Source organism: Schistocerca piceifrons, chromosome 8 (assembly GCF_021461385.2).
Source record: "Schistocerca piceifrons isolate TAMUIC-IGC-003096 chromosome 8, iqSchPice1.1, whole genome shotgun sequence".
NCBI lineage: Eukaryota > Metazoa > Arthropoda > Insecta > Orthoptera > Acrididae > Schistocerca > Schistocerca piceifrons.
In genome coordinates, this window is record NC_060145.1 from 409,957,455 (window position 1) to 409,984,609 (window position 27,155).

The following is a 27,155-nucleotide window of genomic DNA, read 5'->3' on the forward strand; positions in this document are numbered from 1 at the left end:
AGTCAGCACATCTGGTCTCGGACCGTTTTATACCTGAATCGAATGGCATCGTAGTTGCATCATTTTTCATGCTTCATTGTAGGTTTCCTTTCATACCCTCCATTTCCCCGTAATGCGTTAGTGTGCAATGATAGCACCCATTCCTTCTAAAATTCCCGTGCATGTCATAAATTTAGCGACATTAAATAGTACGTATACTGTAGTACAAAACAACAAAAAATAGATTAAAACTAAGGTCCGAAAGAAAGAAGAATCAATAGAAAATAGGTACATAAGGTTGGTTTATCACCCATATTCATTCCGCTTCTCCTGTCAACCATAAAGCTTTCAAAATCACGAAAAGTTTCCATAATTCGCATTATAAACTCAAAACGTCTTGGGTCCCGGGTTAGCTCTCAGCCATTGCTTCAAATCTGAATAAAAGTCATCAGCAACAGACTAAAGATTTCCTTTACAAAGAGTCACCATCATTCTGGCAATGGCCTTGCCAAAGTGGGAGGAGGAGTTTCAGAGCATTCTCTTGCACCTGGGGTATGAAAATGCCCCAAGAAAACTCAGAAGAATCAATAGCGTTCAACAACAGGAGGATGCACAAAGCTATGGAAACCAATATAGTCGAAAAATGTGTAGCATAGGCCATGTGGCCTGGAATTGAAGAAGTATTGAAAGGTTCTCTGAGTTTGGACGGGGTACGAGAAGTAACACTTACCAGTTCAGGGCTAACTAAAGGTGCTTAGACGAACTGGGGTTTTACACATGGCGACCCTGGATGTGATGAAACAACTCAATGGAGTGGCTCCGTAAAACTATTGCCAGTGACGGTGTGTTACGGACACTTTCCATGTCTTCTTTCACTGAATGTTTCTCGCACTCCCTCGAGGAGGCTGAGCAGTACTCGTTAGATGAGATTATACATGTTTGACGCCAGTGTGGGCTGCCGTTTGTGAACGTTACCCAATGATCAAGTTGAAATTTCACTTCATAATTAAATACTGTAGATGTATGTTCCCTCCTTTCTGAGTGTTAGTGGGTATGTATGGCCTTAGAATGAATGATTAGTTTCTTGTGTGTGTTGAAGTTATTGGTAATAGTAATTAGTATTGGTGGTGGATACAGAGTCGTCTGCCAAGAGCAGACGGTAAGCTTGTCTTCTGCTCTGGTGCAGAATGGCCAACTTTGTCTCTCAGTCTCTCCGTTCTGGACTGAGAGATCTATCCCTTTCAAGCTTCAGGTTGGTCGAGGACTAGGTTGGCCTCTGACTAGTTTCGGCTTGGACAGGGTGCAAGAAGTAAAACTTACCAGTTCACGGCTAAGTAAAGGTCCTTAGACGAATTGGGGTTTTACAGTATCATGATGATCTCTGCACTGACAAAATATCCTGGATTAGTTCCGCATTCTGATCTCCGGGAGGGCCTGGCAGTGAGGAGATAACATGAAAAAAGCACTGAATAACCAACGAAAGAGTAACATCCTACGAGTCGAAGCGTAAAATGTCAGAAATCTGAATATGGTACAGAAGCTAGAAAATATGAAAATATAAATTAGAAGGCTCAATTTCGATGAGGTCGGGACCAATGAAATGAAACGGACAGAAGCTAAGAATTTCTGGTCAAACGAATATATGGTAATATCATCATCAGCAGACAATGCTATAACGGGAGTAGGATACATTATGAATAGGAAGCTAGGACAGAGAGCGAGCTACTGTGTGACGGCAGTATTCTGATCAGAACTGACAGCAAACCAACATCATCAGTTGAGGTAGACATGTTGAAGTCACAAGCAAAAGATTAAGAGATAGAGTTGGCCAATTTCAGCGCACTGAACGCGTAACACAGTATATAAATAGAGATGGCAACCCAACAGTTAACGGGCATTGGAGGTAGTAGGAGAAGGAATAGAGTTACAGGGGAATATGGGGTTGCTTACAGAAATGAGAGATTAGAAATTTAACTGAGTTCAGTAACACATTTCAACTAGGAACAGCTAATACTGTGTTCAAAATGGAGGAGGAGGCGCACTTCGATAAGGCCCAGAAACACAGGAAGATTAAAACTGGGTTACATCATGGTCAGACAGGGCTTACGAAATCCGATATTAGATAGTAAGGCAGATATAGACAAGGATCACAATTTAATAATGATGAGGAGTAGGAGGAAGAAACAGTGTGCTAAGAAGTCGGCTGCTGAAGTAATGATGAATGAACAGCTTCGTTGAAACGGTACAGATACTGCCATAACCCGACAGTAAGCAGTTCAGGTGAAGAGGAATGGACATATCTAAAGACAGTAACCACAGAAGTTGGAAGGACAAACGTAAATATGAGAAAGGAGACTACGAAGAATCCTTGGGTAACACAAGAAATACTTCAGCTGATCAAAGAAAAAAGTATGTTCAAAAACATTCAGGAGACCATAGGATTACGGCAGTAAGAGTCAATTAGGAACGAAATAAATAGGTGGTACTGCAGAGCAGTGTGTAAGACACTATATTGACGATCAACAGCCACAATGACTTAAGAATGAGCTCGCAAATTGCTGTTATGTTTCCTTATCAGCTACAGAATATTTGAAAACAAATGAAAATTTTTGCTTGACCGGGACTCGAACTCGGATTTCCTGCTCGTCACGAGCGATCATCTTAACCACTTTTTTTTAATTCAACAGAAAAAATGGATAGCTTACATTGAATGACATAAATAAGGTGACAGATAACTGTAGTCATAAATTACAGCATTTATAGAAAGAGGAATGATATTCAGGCTTCGGTTATCCGATCACGCTTACAGGAGCACCCCAAATCTCCATTTGTTGTATTGTCTGTTCTCTCTTGTCCCGGAACAAGTTTTCATTTGTTATGAAATATTCTACAGCTGATGCGACACCGTAATCCCATTTCACGAGTTCACTCTTTATTGAATGTGGCTGTTGATCGTCAACACAGTGTCTTAGACACTGTACTGCAGTATTTCGTGCCACAGCAGGGAAATGAGAGAAAACAGTGTCTCACCCTGTGTGGGAATTACGGAAATATAGCGCTAGCGCAGGGTATAATAGACGCCAGGACAAATGTAGATTTGGGCCGAAGCTAGAGGCGTGCACAGATAGCTGAAGTTGTTAAGGCGACCTCTCGTGACAAGCGGGAACACCTGGTTCGAGTCCCCCTCAGGCAGAAGTTTCCATTTTTTCAGAAATATTCTGTAGCTGATGCGGAATCATAATAGAAATTTGTGAGTTCATTCTGAGGAGGAAGCGCAGGAAATGAAGGTGGAATGGTCACAGGAAATATGTGAAGAAATCTAAACGGTCATCAGGACTAATTCAGCTTACAAAAAAGTCAAGACAATCATCGATGAAGTTAAAAGCAAGGAATGTCAACTTCAAAAGGGCAGTTGGTTTCCACTTTCAAAAACAGTGGAGAGATGAGACAGATGGACAAAGTGCATAGAAGGCCTTTCCGAGGAAGTGGAACTATCTGAAGACGCGATAGAAGAAATGGGAGTCGAAATGGAAGACATAGAGGATTCAGTATTAGAGTGAAACAGAGAAGACTTGCAAGGAAAAATTCAGAAGGGGTACGCAGCCTTCCTTCTGAATTTCGAAGAGCACTGGGAGAAGTGGCAACAAACCGAATATTCATGTTGAAGTCTGGAAGAATGGATATATGACAGCGAAACTGAAGAAAAATCACGACACTTAAATGAGATTTATCCATCTGGAAAAGAAGTTCGAATATATAAAATGCTGCAGACGTGAGAAATTTTGAGAAAAATTGGAATAAGCTACAAGGAAAAACGGGTAATGTACAATTTGTACAGAAACCAGAAGGAGCAATAAGAACTTAAGACGAAGTACTCAAATGAAGTGTGCTTAGGGCAGGGATTTCGTCTTTCGCCGACTGCTGTCACTCTGTATACCGAAGGGGCAATGAAGGAAATAAAAGGAAGGTTCAAGATTGGGATTAAAAATCAGAGCTAAGATAAGATACGCTTATGACATTGATATCCTCCGTGAATGCAGGAACTATAACATGACTTGTTGAATAGCATGAACAATCTAAAGAGCACAGAAACGTATTGAGATTAAGCTGACGAAGCACGCAAGTAATGAGGGGAAGATGATATGAGATTAGCTTTAATTTTAACAGCAAAACTGGTGACCACGTAGTAGACGAAGTTAAGGAAATTCTGCTACGATGGAAACAAGAAATACATGACAGACTAAACAAGGAGTACACATAAAGTAGACTGGCACAGACAGAGTATGTATTCTTGGTCAAAAGAATTATGCTAGCATCAAACATTGGCTTTAATTTCAGGAAGAAATTTCTGAGAATGTACGTTTGGGGTACAGCATTGTGTGGTAGTGAAACACCGACTGTGGGAAAACCATGAAAGCAGAGAATCGAAGCGTTTGAGATGTGGCGCTATTGAAGGATGTTGAAAATTAGATTAACAGATAAGATAAGAAACGAAGATGGGTCTCTGCAGAATTAGTGAAGAAAATAATATGTTGATAACACTGACAAGGTGAGGGAACAGGATGACAGATCATGTCTTAAGATATCAGGGGATAACTTCTATAGCCCTAGGGGGACGTGTAGAGGGTAAAAGCTGTAGGGTAAGACGTATATTGGAATACATCCAAAACATAATTGAGGATATAGAGTGGTGAGATGAAAAGGTCAGCACCGGAGAGGAATTCGTGACGGGAAGAGGAATCCGAGGTGGACGGTATCAAATCAGACAGAAGATTTATGACTAAAAAAAAGAGGGTAGGACAGCATTTACATTGCGTCTTGGCTGACGAAACTAAACAAAAAAGAACGAACGAAGCTTAAAATTTAGCTTCTGTTCGACGTCGAGATAACAGTGCAAAAATATAATTGGAGCATTTCAGCTTGTCGCGTCTACCCCGGCAGTGTACCTTACATAGGCTAGGAGAATCCACTCTATGTCTTGGAGTATTTTCAGGTATACAGAACCTTCCTGTGGAAAAGCTGTGATTAATGTGTCATTTTGATCTATGAAGGGCTATTCACGAAAAAGAAACGGGGCCCCTAATTGAGTGGATGTTTTACAGTGTTGTTGGACTGAAATATCGTAGCGCAAAATGATTACGTTTTCCAACAATATTTCTTCCATCATTTCGCTAAAACAGAAGTAGTAAGAGTTAGCATAATAATTTTTTACTGCAATTAAGGCTTAGTGTCGGTGCTTGGTTGTGTTAATTCACTAAAGTTATAGCAACTGAGCATATTCTGACTTTTTTCTGTGTGTGTGTGTGTGTGTGTGTGTGTGTGTGTGTGTGTGTGTGTGTGTGTGTGTGTTTGTGTGTGCGCGTGTGTGTGTATGTGTGTTTGTGTGTGTTTGTTAGTGGTCTTCGTCTGCGAGGAGTAGTGAAAGTTTCAAATATATGAAGTGCTTTTGTCACTGCTTTCAGCAAAATGAGGAAACTTTGAAAGTTATCCTTTTGGAATGTTTTCTACGCATATTATCGAAAGATTTTAGACGAAATCAAGGAACATATTTAACTCGAGTTAGAAAACTGTCGGAGGAAGAAGTCGTCGACGTCGTCGCGGAAACAATCAGGAAGCCACAAAAACTAGTCTTCAAACTAAGATCGCGAAAGCTTGGATAATTCATCAGTTTCGCGCAATTTCACGAAATCGACTAAGTCTTCTTGTCAACAGCCTCGGTGTATCCTAAAAATATTCTTATCTAATACCGTAAACAACTGACAGGAAGCATCCACTCATACGGTTACCTAGTAACTGGATGGGTTAGGACAAGAGCGAGAATTTTTAAACAATTTTACTGTTTGCTCGTAACTTATGAGAAACAGGTAAAAGGAATACATAAGGCGGCTTGCAACATTTTCCATTGTATGAAATAAGTGCTTCTTGAAACAAATTCAGTAATTCCTTTTTCGTTTGGTATGTGGCTTAAATTACAAAAGAGGGATAGTCTGGTATCAATGGCGTACGTCTCATTGCAATTGATGTAGTTGTACTTCTAATGACGAGTCGCTAATTTCTGACAAACGAAACCTACATCAACATTTACGACTATGGGAATGGTTGTAAAGTGGATAACAATAGGTAATTTTCGCAGTGCCATATTTATTTGGTCATCGGTATGATGCGACCTGCCAACGCTTCCTCTCTTGGGTCAATCTTTTGATCTTAGAATAGCACGTACACCCAGAGTGTTCCAATATTTGTTGGGTATGTTCCAGTCTATCTAAAGATACTATTTTTGCTCTCTGCGGCCCTCTAGTACCATCTAAGTTACAGACCGAGGTCTTAACACTTGCCCTACCGTCCTGCTCCTTCTTCTATTTCTTTCCATATATTCCTTTCTCCGAAAATTGTACGGAGTACTTTATTTCTTATCAGACCTCTTAATTTCCAACAACGTTCTGTAATACCACATCTCAAACGCTTCGATACGCTTCTTTTTCTGTTCTGTCACAGTCACTGATTCAACAGAAGCACTACCGTTCTCTCAATATACATTCCCAGGAATTTCTTCCCCAAAAGAAGTTTTGTTTGCTACTGGATACTTACTAGTGACGGATGCCGGTGTTACACTGTTCTTATGTCCTTTTTGCTTCCTCCGTAAGGTTTTATTTTATATTGAAGTTAGGAGAATTCCTTCCCTCAGCTCGCAATGTGGCTCTAATTTCGATATCAAGTTCATCGGTAATCCCATACCTGATAGTTCTATTTACTCTTTCTTTGGTTTATTGTAAGGCCTGGGCTAGCACTTGGATGAGTGACCATCCGGTCTGCCGAGCGCAGAGGCAAACTGAAGAGCTGCTTAACTGAGAAGTAGCGGCTCCGGCCACGTAACCTGACATAAGGCCGAGAGCGGTGTGCTGACCACATGCCCCTCCATATCCGCATCCAGTGATGCCTGTGGGTTGAAGACAACACGGCGGTCGGTCGTACCGTTGGACCTTCATGGCGTGCTCGGGTGGAATTTAGTTTAGGTATTTGGTTTATTCTAATCGATATTATGGGCTCAGAAGGTTATTTACTCCATTCAACAGGTCCAGTAATTCCTCTTCACTTTCAGTGAGGATGACAATGTCATCAGCGGGTTTTATAACTGTTATAATTTCACTCCTACTTTTTATTCGATTGATGAACCACTCTCATTCATCTTGACTACAGCGAGGAAACTCAGAAGGGCTCTGTTTCTAAATGATGGTGAAAATTGACAAAACTCAGTACTCTGCAGTGTGGTATGCGCTGATATGAAGCTCTCCTGGCAGATTACAGCTACGTGCTTGACCGAGACTCGAACCCGGCGTCTTTTCCTTTCGCGGACAAAAGTTATGCTGACTGAGGCATCTCGGCACGACTCGCAGTTCGTGCATCTACATCTGCTTTTATACTCCACAAGCTACCTCTGGGTGTATGGCAAAGGGTACTTAGTGCACCACTCTCACTTCCCACCTTGTCCTATTCCAGCTGCGAAAACGTGGGCTCGAATCTCTCTGATCTTCATCTTCTCACAAGATATACATAGGAGGAACCAGTATACTGTTACACTCTTCTAGGAACGTATGCTCTCAGAACTTTAACAGTAAACCACAGCGTAATGTAGAACGCCTCTCTTGCAGCCTTTGCCAATGGGGTAAGCTGAATATCTCCGTGACACTTTCACGCTCACTTAATGAACTCGTAAAGAAACGTGCTGCTCTTCTGTGAATCTTCTCTATTTCCTCCATCAATCCTGTCTGGTACGGTTCCCACACTACAGAGCAATACTGAAGCATTGGTCGAATCTTCTCTATTTCCTCCATCAATCCTGTCTGGTACGGTTCCCAGACTACAGAGCAATACTGAAGCATTGATCGAATGAGTGTTTCGTAAGCTCTCTTCTTAGTTGATGAACAGCATTTCTTAAAGATATAAACGTGGATTCCTCCAATGAATCTCCGTCTGGCAACTGCCTTACCCATGATTAATTTTATGTGGTAGTTCCACTCGGTAGATATTTTATGGAACTAATTGCTCCCAGTGATTGTTCTGCAACCGTTAAATTACACAATAATGGGTCTTTCTGCCTATATGCACACAGTACGTTGTGTACGTTTGAGGTCAGTTGCCAGACCCTGCACAATAAGTCGATCCTTTGCAGGTCTTTCTGCACTTTGCTACAGCTTTCCAGCTTCCAGTGATCTAGACATCAGAGCTGATGAAGAAGTTCTGCTGATTATTTGTCAGAAGACTTCAACAGCAATTTTCTGAAATTACTGTAAAAATACGTAAATGTAAATTTCACGGCCAGAAATACGCTTATAAAAATATTTCGAAATATCATGATGTTTCCTACTGCGTTTCTCGGAGAAATCCGAAGTTTCGTCACCATTTACGGAGAACATCGTCAGTATGTTGTAGTTTGTATGAATGTCAGATTCATACTCTGATACGTTGCCAGGGTGTGAATCTGAGTGCGAATAGGACGTTGTATGTTATTTGATCCACGATGGATCGTGTTGAACTCCGTTTTTATTGTTGAATTGACGCTTTGGAAGAGAAATCAAAACAAATCATTTACGTTTCCATAGAAAGCTGTAATATATCGTCATGACCTGTCTCGAGTCATTACGCCCGTCTTCACTGTCTGCTGGAGTGAGAAGTCTGGATGGCCATCCATCCCCGAGATTGATCCTGTTAATAAATACCATTCGGAAGGAATTTATTACATGCCAGCACTGGGTATCACCATCTACCTTCCCTTCATCCCTAAAAACCAAGATACCGTATAACAAAGCATAGTATCCACACGACACAGTTACACACGAGTCAGATAGCAGTAAAAGACAGCGAACCACCTCCTCTTTGGCTTTGCTCAGGACGGCAATACGGGAGTCTGATATGTGTGGACCATGCGATGAAGTAGGAGGCCGACAGTGTTCAATGACGATAGACAGTTCCTAATGCTGAAACGCAAGAAAGTGGGAAGACGCCGCCAGCGAACTGCTTCGACCGACCATAGCGCATTGTCTAAAGCGGAAAGCGTGCAAACTATAAATCACGACAGTGAAAGATCGTCAAGTGCATTACGGAAGGAAACTGGAAATCGGAGAAAACACTTCCTCCGCAAGGAAGATTGACAATTCCCACGAGGCTTACATAACTCGCACCGAGAAGGTGGCGCTTTAGTTAGCATTCGGGAGGGTGACGGTTCGAACCCGCGTCCGGCCATCCTGATTTAGGTTTTCCGTGACTTCCCTAAATCGCTTGAGGCAAATGCCGGGATGGTTCATTTGAAAGGGCACTGCCGACTTCCTTCCCCATGATGGGACTGGTGACCTCGCTGTTTGGTCCTCTCCCACCAAAGCAACCAAACCAACCAACGTAACTCGCAAAGACCTTTGTCACCTAAATGAAATTCGTCTCTCTCGATATTCAAGAGCAGAGAATCATATCATAGAACAGAAGAAAGTCATAACAGCCTACTTTCGCATTATACGATAATGGCGGACATTTTAAGTTTCCCCATCGATCCCGATCTTCTGAGGACCACTCACCAGTAATTTTATGTTGCCTAATTTAATTACGTCCTAAAACTGCACTGCCTGGCTTTCTTTTGTTTGCTTTATTTCACATTATTTCATGGCATCCTGCTCCATCATCATAATTACGAGCCTGAAAATTGAAGTACTTAAATCGAAAATAAACCAAATCTACAGTGCCATTCCGTCTATAGGCAGTGTCAGCACCCCCATAATAAAAGCACTCCGTCTTCAGGCCACGAGCGGCCTACCGGGACCATCCGATCGCCGTGTCATCCTCGGTGGAGGATGCAGATAGGAGGGGCGTGGGGTCAGCACACCGCTCTCCCGGTTGTACGACGGTATTCTTGACCGAAGCCCCTACTATTCGGTCGAGTACCTCCTCAATTAGCATCACGAGGCTGGGTACACCCCGAAAAATGGCAACAGCGCATGGCGGCCTGGATGGTCACCCATCCAAGCGCCGACCACGCCCGACAGCGCTTAACTTCGGTGGTCTCACGAGAACCGGTGTATCCACTACGGCAAGGCCGTTACCCACCCCCATAATGGTGCGATGGAATGTGATACAGTTCGGGTAATTTTGTAGTGTTGCAGTGGTTTTAATTTGTGTCTGATGTGGTCTGTGAATGATATCAAAATCTACAGACGGCTGCCCTCGGTAGACATACAGTCTCATTTTTTAATTGATTTACTTCGGTCACATCTGGTGATGGAACAATACAACCCGACATTCTGAACGTGAAATAAAATAATGAAGTCGATACAGTTCACTGAGAGGAGTCAATTTACTCAGACAACATGTTGATCAGCTTAGTTCCGTTACAGAAAACCTTAGAATTAATACACTACGCGATATGGTGCAGTGGTTAGCACACTGGACTCGAATTCGAGAGAACGGCGATTCAAATCTCTGCCCGAGCATACAGTCTTAGGTTTACGGTGATTTCCGTAAATAGCTTCAGTAAAATCCATGAATGGTTTCCTTGCAGGGGGAAGATCGATTTTCTTCTTCTTTCCCTAGTCCAAGCTTGTGTTCTGCCTCGTCGTCGACAGTACGTTAAACTCTAATCTTACTTTCCTTCGGATCACTGGCATGTGCTGACTCAGTTTCAAGTCCTGCGTACAGCGGCCGTAAGTGACGTAAACACTATTGATCAGAACGTGTTCTGTTACAGAGCGAAACCGGTTATCATTCTTTTGTGACATTAATATTGCGACCATGTTCAGGTACACACGCCGACTTCAGAAGCGGAAGATAGGGAGGTAGAGATTATACATGGGGATATTAAATGGGTAATTCAGTATGTAATCGGAGATGATAATCTAATTGTCATAGAATATTGGAACTTGGTTACAGAGGAAGACAGAGCTACGCGGGAACTCGGGCTTAGTAATAGGAACGAAAGCGGAGAAATTGCCTAGATGTCCGTGGCCAGAAAAAATTGAAAACTACATTTCGACTACAGCTCCAGTGGCCTTCTTCAGGGTCACCAGTAGAGCCAGAAGAAGGCCATCATAGCTATGGACGAAACGTTGGTTCTCAAGTATACCTTTTTTACATTATGACGCAGTGCCACACTCAGGAAAGCTTTATTTTAAGTCTAACTGAGTAATTCAATAAATCTCCTGATGTATGTGTCATACAAAGATATAAATATGCATGTGTATTGCCGGCAGGAGTGGCCGAGCGGTTCTAGGCGCTTCAGTCCGGAACCGCGCGACTGCTACGGTCGCAGGTTCGAATCCTGCCTCGGGCATGGATGTGTGTGATATCCATAGGTTAGTTAGGTTTAAGTAGTTCTAAGTTCTAGGGGATTGGTGACCTCAGATGTTAAGTCCCATAGTGCTGAGAGCCATTTGAACCAATTCAATAAATTTCAGATGGTAATAGGGAGTACTTGGAAACAGAGACTCTTGTAGATTACGGCTGGACTACGCCATTGTTAAAGTGAGATTCCGAAATAAAATATTGTGTAGTAAGGCGTACCCAGGAGCAGATATGGTCTCGGAGCACAATTTAATAACGATGAAGAGTAGACGTAAGGATCCACACGCAAATAAATGGGATACTGAAATACTGAGAAATGATATCAATTTGAAGATCTCTGTGGCTACAGATATTGCGATAATGAATTCCACATAAGACGTTTCAGTAGAAGAGGAATGGACAACTCTAAAAAACGGCTTTCACAGAACCGGTATGAATGTTTCACGGAGAGATTCGGAGCAGGAGGAGGAGCAGGAGATAAGTTTTCAACGTCCCGTCGACGTCGAGGTCATCAGAGACGGAGCAGAAGCTTGGATTAGGGAAAGATGGAGAAGGAAAGTGGCAGTACTCTTTCGAAGGAACCATTCCGGCATTTGCCTAAAGCGATTTAGGGAAATCACGGAAAACCTAAATCAGGATGCCCGGACGCTTGTCTGAACCGAGTCCATTGTTCTAACCACTGCCCTACCCAGCTTCGTTTGTACTGTTCCAGGGAACGTAGGTCAGATGATAATGCAATATCGAAAAATTGTCAAATCTTTACATCGAAGCTACCGCCACAACTTTATCTTCTTGTTGTACGACAGCTTCATGTGGTGAGAGATGGAAAGTGAACACGACAAATCATGAATCGAATGTGAGTACCCAACCACACTGCTCATTTAAAATGTCCAGTGCTTCCTAAATAACAGGTATATTGTTTCACTCACAGAAGTTGAACTCCTAGATACCATTCTAATCACCATCTTGGAAATCGAAATATATTACGAAGAATGGCGAAATATTTGGTTCTAAACATTGTTGCTGCAGGTTTCACATTCAGCAATATAAGCTGTGGCCTCAGGTTCCACCTAAGTACTACCTTGTAACCGCCACGTAGTCGGAAAGAAAACAGCCAAACCTTTGTGATAATCAAGATTATAAACTCCTTCGCCGCCCGCTTTACTCGCGTCAATTTAAGCTGCGCTATTACGTCCCAACCTAACTACAGACACCGGAAATCGGAGAAAAACTGCTAATATTTGCTACAACAAAAATTAGAAGATTAAGTGGTTCTCAATGACTGCAGTGTACTGTCACCAAATTTGCTAGAACGAACTATAACGTATCACAAACGGAAGAGCAGTTAACACGTTAAGTGCACTTTAGCCTCTTCCACTACTTTTCTCCCGTTAACGTTCTTGATTTGTATGTAACGTCTCAACATTGTTTTTAATAGTGGCACCGTGATGGCCTGTTTTTATTCCATTGTCTTTTTTTACATACTGATATCCAAATCTGAAGATGGTTCTTACAAGTTGAAACTGATAATGAACTGATGTTTGAGATCAACTTCCGGGATTAAAGACAATTAAAACCAATATCTCCTGGCTCCCAATATCTCCCGGCTCGCTTTTTCTCTTCATTGCGACGATGTCGCAACTTACAGTTACTGTTCCTTTGTATACCGTCGATGTGATGATGCCCTTATCATTAGACCCTGCAATACAAGCTTTTGTAAGTCCCGTTCTTTCCAAACCTCTTCTGGGAATGAGATGAAACGTGAAAGGGACAGGTTACAATGTCTGTATCAGTATCAGCATTTCCTCTGTAATCTCGCCGGACTCGGCCGCTGCTCGAGTGGGCACCGAATCCCGTGATTAGGCGAACGTCCTTAAATGGAGGGAGAGGGAACCACACAGATTCGTGGAAGGAAAGGGCGGCGCGGATCGTAATGTTGGCTGCGAGACGACGAGCTCTCCGACGTTTCCAAACGGATGTCAGTCTCTGTCTGCCCTAGAAGCCAGGTGCCGCTCCGCCTGTAACGACCGGGGTTGCCCGCTGACCGCTACGACCACTCAAGGACACGGGGCGCACCGCAGAACAGAATCCCATTCACCGACACGCGGAAGCGGAACACGCTGCACAAGTCACACGTGCCGCGGCTTAACCGCCACGTTATCTTGCGTATCCTGCCGCTGGATGGTCCTATCAACGTCCTTTACAGGTGGCCATAATCGACAGACAGTTACCGCTGAGGTACGTTTTTCTTTATTAATTCACTAGCTGAGTTAGCAGGATACGTATTTAATTCAATTCCCTTCCGCTTCCATCTTATTCCACCCCTCATTCTATCCATTACTCTTCCTCCATCTTATCCCTCTGTCTGTCCTCTTTTCTTTCTATGCCCATCTCCTCCCATCTCTCTCCTGTCCATCATTTCCCCTTCCTTTTCTCTGTCCATCACCTCCTACCTCTCTGTCTACGTCGTACAGTGACATAATTTTATAGGTACTTTCAGAGGCATATGAAGATACTGTCTGCTAAATGTATTATAAAAAGAGTTAGTAGCAAAGAATTAATAAATTTAAACGTCACGCCGTCAAGCCTGATGCTACAGTTTTACTACATGAACAGTTTACTGCATGCACAGCAAAAACGTAGTAAATGATAAAGCTTTTTGCTTTCAATATTTTGCTGGGGGTTGTTAGGAAGAAAATGTTTCGTAATGGTTTGATATTTTACATAAAATTTGATGCAAGTCACTAAGTGCTGTTCTAAAATACTGGGTACCTCATGTAGCAGTTGTAAGTATGCAAAGTCTACAGTACGCAAAAAATAGTTTAGAATTATCTATTGAACACATTGTATTCATTACGGTTGACCATATCACGCAGCGCATATCAACTAAGAAAACCATTTTCACAAATATGATAAAGTTCAAAAGTCAATGAGTAAATAGTTTTCACAAAGAGCAAATATTTTTCTCTAATTCACGTAATGGTTTTTAAAATCAGTACGTATTCTGTGCTGCACACTTTATAAAGGAGCCTACGTTCTTGCTCAGGGTTCAAGCTATCTCATTACCAAATTTTATCGAAATCTGTTGACCGTGTTAGTGATGACAAATGTTAACCACATGCATGATACGTCAGTTTTTCATACATCTCAGAGTTTACGACGTCTTATGTCCTAAACTATGATAGTAGGTGGTTCTTATCCCGACAGCAATCATTGCCTGACGGATACGTGTACCAGCTTTTGGCTAAAAACGGTCCACTTATTTAGGAGGATATGTGGAACATACATACACCCATTCACGCATTCCTTTTTATAATACGTATGAATTACTTACGGTATCACACTAAATAAAGCGAGTCAGCGCGACTTGTTGCTCTTCATCCCTTGGCTACCATAAAGAAACATATTTACAACAGTAAAAACGAATACTTTAAGCTTAATCATGTGATGTGGGCTTACTTACAAAGAACAAGCGCCCAGGTAGACAATTGGCAGTTATCACCAAAAACATAAAAAGACACATCCTTGTTAATCAAGACAGTTGTAATTAAATCAATCACACAATACAACATGACGTCTGAGTGCTAGATGAACTGGCAGCTGTCCTACAGCTTATAAGTAACAAGTCTTAAATCACAAAGTGTGATCGCTCTCCTTGTGTCTGACAGTATAAATTTCTACACCCAGATGGATCACAAAAAAATGGTTCAAATGGCTCTGACCACTATGGGACTTAACATCTTAGAACTACTTAAACCTAACTAACCTAAGGACATCACACACATCCATGCCCAAGGCAGGATCCGAACCTGCGACCGTAGCAGCCGCGCGGTTCCGGACTGAGCGCCTGAACCGTTAGACCACCGCGGCCGGCGATGGATCACAACTTGGACAACTTCCCAAACGCACAAATCACAGTAAAAGTCTATGACTGCTGGATACCAGGTCCTGCAGTTAAAGTGGAGGTCAAGGTTGCAGAGCGTTGCTGACGACGGTCTGCTGGCGGCTCCTAATCAGCGATGAATGTGACTCTATTCAGGCCGTGTTTGGCTTGTACTAGGTCATGGTTTGGCTCTAGAACTACTGGCTGTGTGCACACTTCAGAGAGGTCATCCTTGGTCGTGTCACCAAATTGAACTGGTCCTTGGCGGCCCCATAAATACGTCGTCAACGGAATCGTCTCTCAGAGGACGCTTGATTTGTGGAGGTAAGATAGTGCGCGCAAGTGCAGTGCTTTTGACGGAGATATTCGCACCGCTGCCGGTAAGGTTGCCAACTCCCGTTGATATCCTAGACTGTATATATCAACGAAACAGTATTCCATTACGGCACGTATGTTAAAACTACCACACTACGTCACCACTGAAGATGCTTCGATAACAAACGAAGCGAAACGCGTCTGACAACAAAACAAATAACCTTTATTTAGTCGCAAAGAGAGAAGAGACCACAATTCAAATTTCGCGACTAACAAACGACAGAGGATACATAAAATAGTCATTCGCCGTGTTAAAGTTTCAGAAACATCAGTATACATGGCGGTCCATTGATCGTGACCGGGCCAGATATCTCACGAAATAAGCGTCGAACGAAAAAACTACAAAGAACCGAACTTGACTAGCTTGAAGGGGGGAACCAGATGGCGCTATGGTTGGCCCGCTAGATGGCGCTGCCATAGGACAAACGGATATCAACTGCGTTTTTCAAAATAGGAACCCCCATTTTTTATTACATATTCGTGTAGTAAGTAAAGAAATATGAATGTTTATTTGCACCACTATTTTCGCTTTGTGATAGATGGTGCGGTAATAGTCACAAACATATGGCTCACAATTTTAGACGAACAGTTGGTAACAGGTAGGTTTTTTAAATTAAAATAAAGAACGTAGCTACGTTTGAACATTTTATTTCGGTTGTTCCAATGTGATACATGTTACTTTGTGAACTTATCATTTCTGAGAAAGCCGGTTGTTACAGCGTGATTACCTGTAAATACCACATTAATGCAATAAATGCTCAAAATGATGTCCGTCAACCTCAATGCATTTGGCAATACGTGTAACGACATTCCTCTCAACAGCAAGTAGTTCTGCTTCCATAATGTTCGCACATGCATTGACAATGCGCTGACGCATGTTGTCAGGCGTTGTCGGTGGATCACAATGGCAAATATCCTTCAACTTTTCCCACAGAAAGAAATCCGGAGACGTCAGATCCGGCGAAAGTGCGGGCCATGGTATGGTGCTTCGACGGCCATTCCACCTGTCTTGAAATATGCTATTCAATATCGCTTCAACCGCACGCGAGCTATGTACCGGACATCCATCATGCTGGAAGTACATCGCCATTCTGTCATGCAGTGAAACATCTTGTAGTGACATCGGTAGAACATTATGTAGAAGACCAGCATACATTAAACCGTTTAAATTGCTATCGATAAAATGGAGGCCTATTATCCTTCCTCCCATAATGCCGTACGATACATTAATCTGCCAAGGTCGCTGATGTTCCTCTTGTCGCAGCCATCGTGGATTTTCCGTTGCCCAATAGTGCATATTATGCCGGTTTACATTACCGTTGTTGGTGAATGACGCTTCGTCGCTGAATAGAACGCGTGCAAAAAATCTGTCATCGTCCCGTAATTTCTCTTGTGCCCAGTGGCAGAACTGTACACGACGTTGAAAGTCGTCGCCATGCAATTCCTGGTGGATAGAAATATGGTACGGGTGCAATCGATGTTGATGTAGCATTCTCAGCACCCACGTGTTTGAGATTCCCGATTTTCGCACAATTTGTCTGCTACTCATGTGTGGATTAGCCGCGACAGCAGCTAAAACACGTACTTGGGCATCATCATTTGTTGCAGGTCGTGGTTGACGTTTCAGATGTGGCTGAACACTTCCTGTTTCCTTAAATAACGTAACTATCCGGCGAACGGTCCGGACACTTGCATGATGTCGTACAGGATACCGAGCAGCATACATAGCACACGCCCGTTGGGCATTTTGAATACAATAGCCATACATCAACACGATATCGACCTTCTCCGCAATTGGTAAACGGTCAATTTCAACACGGGTAATGTATCACGAAGCAAATACCGTCAGCACTGGCGGAATGCTAAGTGATACCACGTACTTATACGTTTGTGACTATTACAGCGCCATCAATCACAAAGCGAAAAAAGTGGTCCATCTAAAACATTTATTTTTCTTTACGTACTACACGAATATGTAATAAAAAATAGGGGTTTCTATTTTAAAAAACGCAGTTGATACCCCGTTTGACCTATGGCAGCGCCATCTAGCGGGCAAGCCATAGCGCCATCTGGTTTCCTCCTTCAAGCTAGACGAGTTTCGTTCTTTGTATTTTTCGCTTGATGCTTATTTCGTTAGATATTTGGCCCGGTCACTATCAATGGACCACCCTGTATATTGACAAAGGCATCATAAAAATGGAGGAAGAAAATAAATAAAATTATCAAACTATCAAAATACAAAGTAGCCTTCAAAATATACATAGACAACGATATCATTAATATACATTCGAAAGTCGCCTTCACATTTAAAACACAGCTGCTGATAAGTTACACATGTCCATACATATATGTATCAAAATGTGTAATTGGCACTGATACTAATCGAAGACTAGGTAATGATGTCCTTTGGCATCTCTTCCCTTTACCCTTCTAGTCTCCTGTATAATTTTGTGCATACTTGTCCAACAAGCGTTAGATGTCAGACTGTTGTGTAGTTGTCACAAACGTCCTGTATTATGTTGGGTGGTTATATCGCCCTGGTTAGTCACCAGATCAGGTAAGGCCAGTTTGTCCTGATACCTCATTCGCTGAGGTACTACGTTCCGTTCGGAGGCAACAGGTTCCCCACTCGAGCTCTTTGGTTATGACCCAGTGGAGAAGCTCCAGCGGTTACGGCCATCGCATGACGACAGCATAAGAAGGCAGTTGAAATTGGCCGGCCGGGGAGGCCGAGCGGTTCTAGGCGCTACTGTCTGGAACCGCGCGACCGCTACGGTCGCAGGTTCGAATCCTGCCTCGGGCATGGATGTATGTGAGGTTAGTTAGGTTTAAGTAGTTCTAAGTTCTGGGGGACTGATGACCTCAGATGTTAAGTCCCATAGTGCTCAGAGCCATTAGTTGAAATTGGTGATCAGCCAATATGGTAACGAGAAGCGCCCCTGACCAACAGCGATCGTTGGCCCGCTACTCCAGGCCCGTTTTGTTGCGCAATGCCGTAAACTGTTTCACTACGTAGCTGCTCACGAAGGATCCGTAATGCTGCTCCAGCAATACTCGAGCGTGCCACAGATGCCGCCTTACATCAATTTCGTTCTCATCCCAGGCTCGCTGCTCGACCGATTCAGGTCAAGTCGTGAACACGACGTTAACAGCAGATTGGCTGGAGCTTGAGGTTGAGGGAGAGTCAACGACCGCCCACGCTGAACATGACTCAGTCGTGAAGGACTGTAAACAGACCAAATTAAAATTGAGTTTATTATAAAATATTTCATTTCTCTTGATGAGTTATTCTTTCTCAATTCTAACGCCTTTCAGTTCAGTAAACTTTCTTCAGTGTTTCCTCCTGTCTTTTAAAAAACTTAATTTCTCCAACTCTGAAATGTTTTTCGTCTATGGCCTCTTTATTCGGCAAAAAAACAAATTTTAACGAACAGTTTACTAAACTCTGCAGAGGGAAAATAGTCGACAGTGAGGAAAATATGCAAATTAGGATCAATAAAGTACCATCAAGCTATCCTAAGTGTTTTTGTTCTGATTACGATTTTGGAATTCGTTTAGTAATTTATACAGGAAGGAGATGAACCATGAGTTTAAATCGTTTCCTTACTAGACATTCAAAAACATTATGAAATGAGAATTTCCAGCAGCTATTTTATCTGATGTAAGAACCTTTTTTCCTCTAATAACCACAGCATTGTATCCATTTCTATCATCCATGACATAGCGTCGCAAAACCTCAGAGAGCGGTAAGATACTAAACTCATATTCGAAAGGGTGGAAGTTCAAAAATCATCGTCCAAACAACCAGATTTCAAGTTTTGCATATCCTTAAACATCTGAGATTGTTCCTTTGAGAGGGTATGGCCAGTTTCCTTACCCATTCATCCCCAATTCGATCTCGTGGCGTCTTAAAAATCTCCCTGTCGAAGGGCTGTTAGACCCCAATCTTGCTTATTTCCCTAAAAATCTCAATTGTGTTCTAGGACTTCTGTTATTGGACTGTGTTCAAAAAAAGAGCAGACGCGTCTCTTTGCTCAATAACATAAACTACATCACGTATTCTCCGCTCATGGACATGTAACGCTGTTCCAATAATCGTAAACACTGTCGTTTGGTTGATACCCAACAATATTTTGGAAAAGGCTCTTACTGTCAATGGTTTACTGCTTTTTAAACAACTTGTTGGCTCTGTTTTGTAATGAAAAAGATTTTTTGAAAAAGAATGAGCCGGCCACTGTGGCCGATCTGTTCTAGGCGCTTCAGTCCCGAACCACGCTACCGCTGCGATCGCAGGTTCGAATCCTGCCTCGCGCATGGATGTGTGTGATGTCCTTAGGGTAGTTAGGTTTAAGTAGTTCTAAGTCTAGGGGACTGAAGACCTCAGATGTTAAGTCCCATATTGCTTAGAGCCATTGAAACCTTTTTTTTAAAAAAAGAATGTGTCAAATGTATTATTTCTGTCGCTATGATATCCAGAATTTATTTCCTACAAGAATAAAACTTTTTTGATCACTTATTTTTTGGAAATAAGAAGGGCGTTCAGTAAGTAAAGGAACACTTTTTATTTATTTTTGAAAGCTGGTTAGTATTATTCAGGATTCGAATACAACTTATTATTTCCCACTATTTTCGCTACAGAACCCTACTAATCAACATAACCTCCGTTCAGTGCGACGACATTCCGTCACCTTACTGGGAGAGCCTGTGTGCTCGCATGTTACCACTCTAGTAGTCAACGTCGGAGCCAACGTGTTGCTGCATCAACAACCTGCCCATCATCCATGTACCGCTTTCCGCGGAGCGCATCTTTCATTGGGTCAAACAGATGGACGAACTTCCATCATGCTGGAATAATTGTAGGACCGCAACTTCTGTTAGTCAGGACAACGATTAACCAGCCAAAGTTGAATATTTTACTTTTTTTATTTACTCGTTGACTACTTTCGGGGCCCGGACCCATTTTAAAATAGTAACAGATAGTCATAATGGTACCTCCGAAAATACAAAACACGTTTCAAAAAGTATGTACGTACGTAGTACAAATGAACAGTTACAGTGCATACAGATATCTGTATGGAGCCCGGCGCGAAATCGAGTAAGTAAAACAAAAGAAATTAGTAACGCTGGCTGGTTTTTCGTTGCACCAAACAGGTGGGCGTCGGAAGGTGTGAGATCAGGTCTGCAGAGTGGATGAGGGAGACCAGTTTTCTGAGCTCCTCTCAGGTGCGCAGACTTATATGGGGCCTTTATTGTCAAGGAGAAGGAGAAGTTCTTTTAGATTCTTGTGGCGACAACCACACTGTAGTCGTTTCTTCGTTTCCTCAGGGTAGCCCCATAAACTTCAGAGTTGACCGTTCAGCCATGAGAAATGACATCACAATAGCTCCTTCAGAGTCTGGGGAGCCCGTCGCCTTGACTATACCGGATAAGGCTGCTTCTTCGAACTTTTTCTTTGGAGAAGAGTTGGTGTGGTGCCATCCAATGGATTGCCGTTTTGTTTCCAGTTCGAATTGATGAACCCATGGTTCATCGCATGTGACGTGTTCGAAAAAAATTGTTGCAACCAGCACCGTAACGCGCAAGGAATTCCACGCAGGTAGTTCTTCGTTGCTCTTTATCGTCTTTAGTTATACGGCGAGGAACCCAGTCCACACACATCTTTAGTACCGCACCTGTTGGACGAGTATGTCAGCACTACCAACAGAGCCTTTCGGTTATGCAGCGAGGTGTTTGATTGTGCTCTGTCGATTACCTACAATGAGAATGTCAGCGTTTTCCAACAGTGCAGGAGTCACATCTATATGCGACCGGCACGTGGGATTTCGGACGCGTTTGCACGACCTTGTTGCGATGATAATAAGACCCCTCGCTCAACGAGTCACCGTGATTTTGCACTGCCTGGTCTCCGAAGACATTCTGCAAGCGCCTATGAATATCTGCGATGCTCTTATTTTCCGCCAAAAGAAATTCAGCAACACCTCTCTGCTTCGAATGCACCTCCGTTACAGACGCCATTCTCAAGGTTACATACAGCGGCGCCACCGATAGAAGCTGAAGCAGAAATCTTCCACGATATCCTACAATAAACCTCGCATTCTTTTCTACCGAAATTGGAAGAGAAGAAAATGCATTACTTACTGAAGGCACCTGTTAGTAGCAAGCAGCTGAGTATATGCTGTTCAGGATGTCATATCAATACACATGTTTGTGGTTTGGTAGTTGGATTCACAAGAGCAACTTGTTCATCGATACTACCGCTCTCCTATCCAATATTTTGTCGGCCATGTATCCAGGTGTCAATCTAAGGAACATCGAGGGCCCTCGAGATTACCACTGCTTACGCAGCCACAATAAATTTCAATGCACTGCTCGCAGCCTGTCCCATGAGACAGAGATGAGTACTAATTAAGTATTTTCGGCTATTCCTCCAGTGATTTCCCCCGAAGGAATTACTGCTTTACCAACACCTGTGATTAACTTTTTCATAAAAGAGATGTAGAAGACCTGTTTTAGGCAATCGTCAAAAAACGACAGACACGATTCCTACGAAGTCAGGCAAAAATTGAAACAGATTTGTGATACTTGAATGACTTAGTTCTGACTTCCACATTATGTTTACAGATTCTTACGATCAGCTTCTAGGGAAAAAAACACATTATTCCACCTCTCTACGCGTAAATATTGTCGCATGTCTCCCCAGTCATCCTATCTGAAAGTTGTCCGTAGTCACGAAAAGCAAATAGTTGGTCGGGTTTTTGCAAGAGTTTCGAATACATATCAGCAAAAAGATTATTGTGCAACAAAATGCAGATCTTTCTAATGACGAATTTATTGACAGAAACGTGAGATAGTACACAGGATGTTTCAGGAGTATTAACAAATATTTTACACTACTGGCCATTAAAATTGCTACACCAAGAAGAAATGCAGATGATAAACGGGTATTCATTGGACAAATGTATTATACTAGAACTGACATGTGATTACATTTTCACGCAATTTGGGTGCATATATCCTGAGAAATCAGTACACAGAACAACCACCTCTGGCCGCAATAACGGCCTTCATACGCCTGGGCATTGAGTCAAACAGAACTTGGATGGCGTGTACAGGTACAGTTTCCCATGCAGCTTCAACACGATACCACAGTTCATCAAGAGTAGTGACTGGCGTATTGTGACGAGCCAGTTGCTCGGCCACCATCAACCAGACGTTTTCAGTTGGTGAGAGATCTGGAGAATGTGCTGGCCATGGCAGCAGTCGAACATTTTCTGTTTCCAGAAAGGCCCCTACAGGACCTGCAGCATGCGGTCGTGCATTATCCTGCTGAAAAGTAGGCTTTCGCAGGGATCGAATGAAGGGTAGAGCCACAGGTCGTAACAAATCTGAAATGTAACGTCCACTGTTCAAAGTGCCGTCAATGCGAACAAGAGGTGACGGGGACGTGTAACCAATGGCACCTCATACCATCACGCCGGGTGATACGCCACTATGGCATGACGAATACACGCTTCCAATGTGCGTTCACCGCGATGTCGCCAAACACGGATGCGACCATCATGATGCTGTAAACAGAATCAGGATTCATCCGAAACAATGGCGTTTTGCCATTCGTGCACCCAGGTTCATCGTTGAGTACACCCTCGCAGGCGCTCCTGTCTGTGATGCAGCGTCAAGGGTAATCGCAGCCACGGTCTTCGAGCTGATAGTCCATGGTGCTGCAAACGTCGTCGAACTGTTCGTGCAGATGGTTGTTGTCTTGCAAACGTCCCCATCTGTAGACCCTGGGATCGAGACGTGGCTGCACGATCAGTTACAGCCATGCGGATATGATGCCTGTCATCTCGACTGCTAGTGATACGGGGCCGTTGAGATCGAGCACGGCGTTCTGTGTTACCCTCCTGAACCCACCGATTCCATATTCTGCTAACAGTCATGGATCTCGACCAACACAAGCAGCAATGTCGCGATACGGTAATCCGCAATCGCGATAGGCTACAATACGACCTTTATCAAAGTCGGAAACGTGATGGTACGCATTTCTCCTGCTTACGCGAGGGATCACAACAACTTTTCACCAGGCAACGCCGGTCAACTACTGTTTGTGTATGAGAAATCGGTTGGAAACTTTCCTCATGTCAGCTCGTTGTAGGTGTCGCCACCGGCGCCAACCTTGTGTGAATGCTCTGAAAAGCTAATCATTTGCATATCACAGCATCTTCTTCCTGTCTGTTAAATTTCACGTCTGTAGCACGTCATCTTCGTGGTGTAGCAATCTTAATGGCCAGTAGTGTAGAAGTTATTAGTAGGGACTAATAAGAATAAAATTTCCTTGTGTGTCCAATTTTTCACTGATTGTAAAGAGACCTAGCTGCAAAGATATGTTTCCATTGAACCTGTTGGTGCATCAGTTTTGTTGGTTTACCTCATGGAACGTAAGTTTCATTTTGAAGTCCAAGTTGATAAGTTGTATTTGATTGTACATAAATACATTTCTTAACTATGACGGACCATCTTTTAATTACACCTCTTCTGTTATCGCATCGTCTTATAGCGCCCCTCCTTGAAAACAAGAACTCAGCGTTATAGGAAGAGTCTTCTTCAGCCTTAAGGATGACCTTTCAGTGTGATGGGGTTTCTGCATATTCTAGTTGTCAAGCATTACCTAAACCTAACATTCCCCGGAACACTCGTCGCCGAAAACGGTCACTTTACGTTTTTTGGCCACCATGGTTTGGATTTTTTTCCCTATCGGGTAAAAGCTTCAGCGCATATTTATTTTTCATTTAAGTTGCAATTAAAATTAATAAAAGCGCAGTTGTCGCGTTTATCTGATTTCAAGGATATCAAATCAGTATTAAAACTACGGAACCTGCCACACAATGACGCATATGTTCGGAGAGAAATTAGTATCGACTTCTGCGTGCGGGTCAGCCTTATGGAGGCTGTCCGTAAAGAAATTGAAAACAGGAGAACTGACCTTTCGCATAATGACTAAAGCTGTCCTCATTACAGAATGACAAGACCGACTCAGAAGAGCAACATTTCGTATTGTCAGCAAAACTCGAAGGAGCGATGTGAAGTCGTAGGCAGGCTTTATGTAAATGAACTTTGAACATTTGCCTTTCCTTAAAATATTCTGTGAGCATTTCTTTAGGTTAATTTCTAACAGCTTTATCTCCGTAATAAACAAAAATTGGACATACATTATGTTAAATTAGTCTCTACCACCACCTCTTAACATTTGTACTTTTACTCCGGAAACTTCCTGTATTTCCTTACTGTTGCCTAATTAGCTATTTCTGAACTTCTTACAATGTCCAAGCGACAGTCCCCTTTTTCCTGGTAGACGTTTGCCACACGCTTCGTCTTCTACAACTCTAAGGCCCCTTCATTTTGTACTTTACGTGCCCACTTGCAGAACATTCAACGCACGCGGCGCGTAAAGCACGCCTAATAACTGCTCCGTATCTTTTTATGACCATAATTTAAGCGCTTGCAGCGTACGAGGAAACGTTTGTAGTGCTCAGTCTAGAGAGTCATATTTTTAGTAAGGTGACGATGCTGTTCACGAACTTCCTGAGTACGACTCGATAATATGACAAGACTGGGCTCACTTACCTTTAAAGACCGCTGTTACGATTCTCAGTCTTCGTCAGCGGCCGGTTATTGCCATGCGTTGTTCCTGTAAAGAAGGAGGGGGTCACTTAAATCACAAGTACTAAACATGATTATTCAGGATATTACTTAAAAGAATTGTAATCTCATACTGGAAACCAAGAACGACATCAAATGATGCATCGGTGAATGCGACTTCTCATATCCAGATTTCAATATTACTACATTGTGTATCTGCTTTAAAGTATTTTCTGTAGGTAGAGTCTGGGAGCTTGCAGATACCTATCGAAAATCGTCTTGTTCTATCATGAAACGGTGTAAAAAACCACTAAACTTCTTAGCAGTTCCGACTGTCATAATAAATCATCAGGAAAAGGAAATTTTTCATTCACTTCGGCGATGTGCCAGTTTCATCAGAACTATACAGCCGTACGTTGCACACACCCGCAAAGGTTGACTGTGTAACGTTACGAGGCGTAAGAAAGCATCTGAAAATGCTACATCCTCGAAATCAGCCGATCGTGAGAAATAAATGGCCGTGATCGTAAGACAGCCAAGGTGGAACATGGAATTTTCTTTTAATAAATGCGTGACTTGAGCGCGCGATATGCTAAGAACTTAACAAATAACATTTAGACATTCTACAGAGGAATCCATGAGCATTACTGATACACAAGATTAGTGAAAATAAAACAGAAAATTGTACTAACGAAGTAGATGAAGAAACATTTCCGTCTAGCTTTTTTCCATTTTCTTCATTTTGAGTAATAATTATCTTTGAATGACTGTAGGACGATCAGGATACAGGATGATTTCGACAGAATTTCTATTTGGTGTGATAAATGGCGGTTTGTTCTAATGTAAGTTAATGCAGATAAGTGGGAAGAACAACCCTATAAAGTTCGAATGCAGTATTATTGATCTGCTGCTTGACAAAGTCACACCGATTAAGTACCTAGACCCAAAGTTGCAAAGTGATATGAAAGTAAAAAGCACGTAAGGCTATTAGTATGGAAGGCGAGTGGTTGGCAGAGATTTAGGAAAATATTGATCGTCTGCAAATCGCGTATAGAGCGCTTGTGAGAGTACCGTTCGAGATTCACAAGCTGCGACATCGTCACGTAAAAACAGTGACCCGTATACGTAATAAGTTTCCTTTAATTTACGTCTGTGGTCACAAATTTATAGTTAACAGATTACCGGTTTCGGTCTTTAATGACCATCATCAGATCTGTTCCATAAAAACGAAGTCCTAATGTACTGCAGCCATAGTGGCATCGTCAAATGTTAAATGGAACATTTGACGATGCCACTATGGCTGCAGTACATTAGGACTTTGTTTTTATGGAACAGATCTGATGATAGTCATTAAAGACCGAAACCGGTAACCTGTTAACTATAAATTTGTGACCATAGACGTAAATTAAAGGAAACTTATTACTGTTCGATTGTTTGGGGTACCCACCATGTAGGATCAGAAGAACGCATCGAAACAATTCAGAGGCGGGCAGCCTTATTTTGTTATCGGTAGATTCGACCAACACACTGGTGTTACAGAAATGCTTCGTGAACTCAAATGGGAATCCCTGCAGGGAAGACGACTTTTTTTTCACGAAACACTATTGAGAAATTTTAGATAACAGTCATCTACAGCTGACTGCAAAACGATTCCACAGCTGTCAACGAACATTTCTCGTAAAGGCGGTGAAGCGTAGAGAAATTAGGGCTCGCACGGGCGCATACAGACAGTAGTTTTGTCCCTCGCTCCATCTGCGAGTTGTATGGTAAAGGAATTGGCTAGCAGTGGTCCGTGGTACCCACCTCCGTACACTATACGGTGGCTTACAGAGTTTGTGTGTGTGTAAATGTAGATGTAGCTGTACTTCTCAACCATTATTCTTTTACGTAGCTTCATCTTTACTGTAAGCAGAAATTTTTATCTACGCATACGCATGACGCCCAGTGAATTAAAAAATCG

General features: G+C 42.5%; 1 protein-coding gene across 2 annotated transcripts in view; it reads right to left on the bottom strand.

Moving 5' to 3' along the window:
* LOC124711211 (glucose dehydrogenase [FAD, quinone]) overlaps positions 1–27,155 on the bottom strand; it is a 476,275-nt gene that overhangs the window by 232,507 nt on the left and 216,613 nt on the right. For both annotated transcript variants that reach the window (XM_047241158.1, XM_047241159.1), the window contains one exon: positions 25,181–25,244. The gene's annotated coding sequence lies outside the window, so the exon portion shown is untranslated. The remainder of the gene's footprint in view (positions 1–25,180; positions 25,245–27,155) is intronic.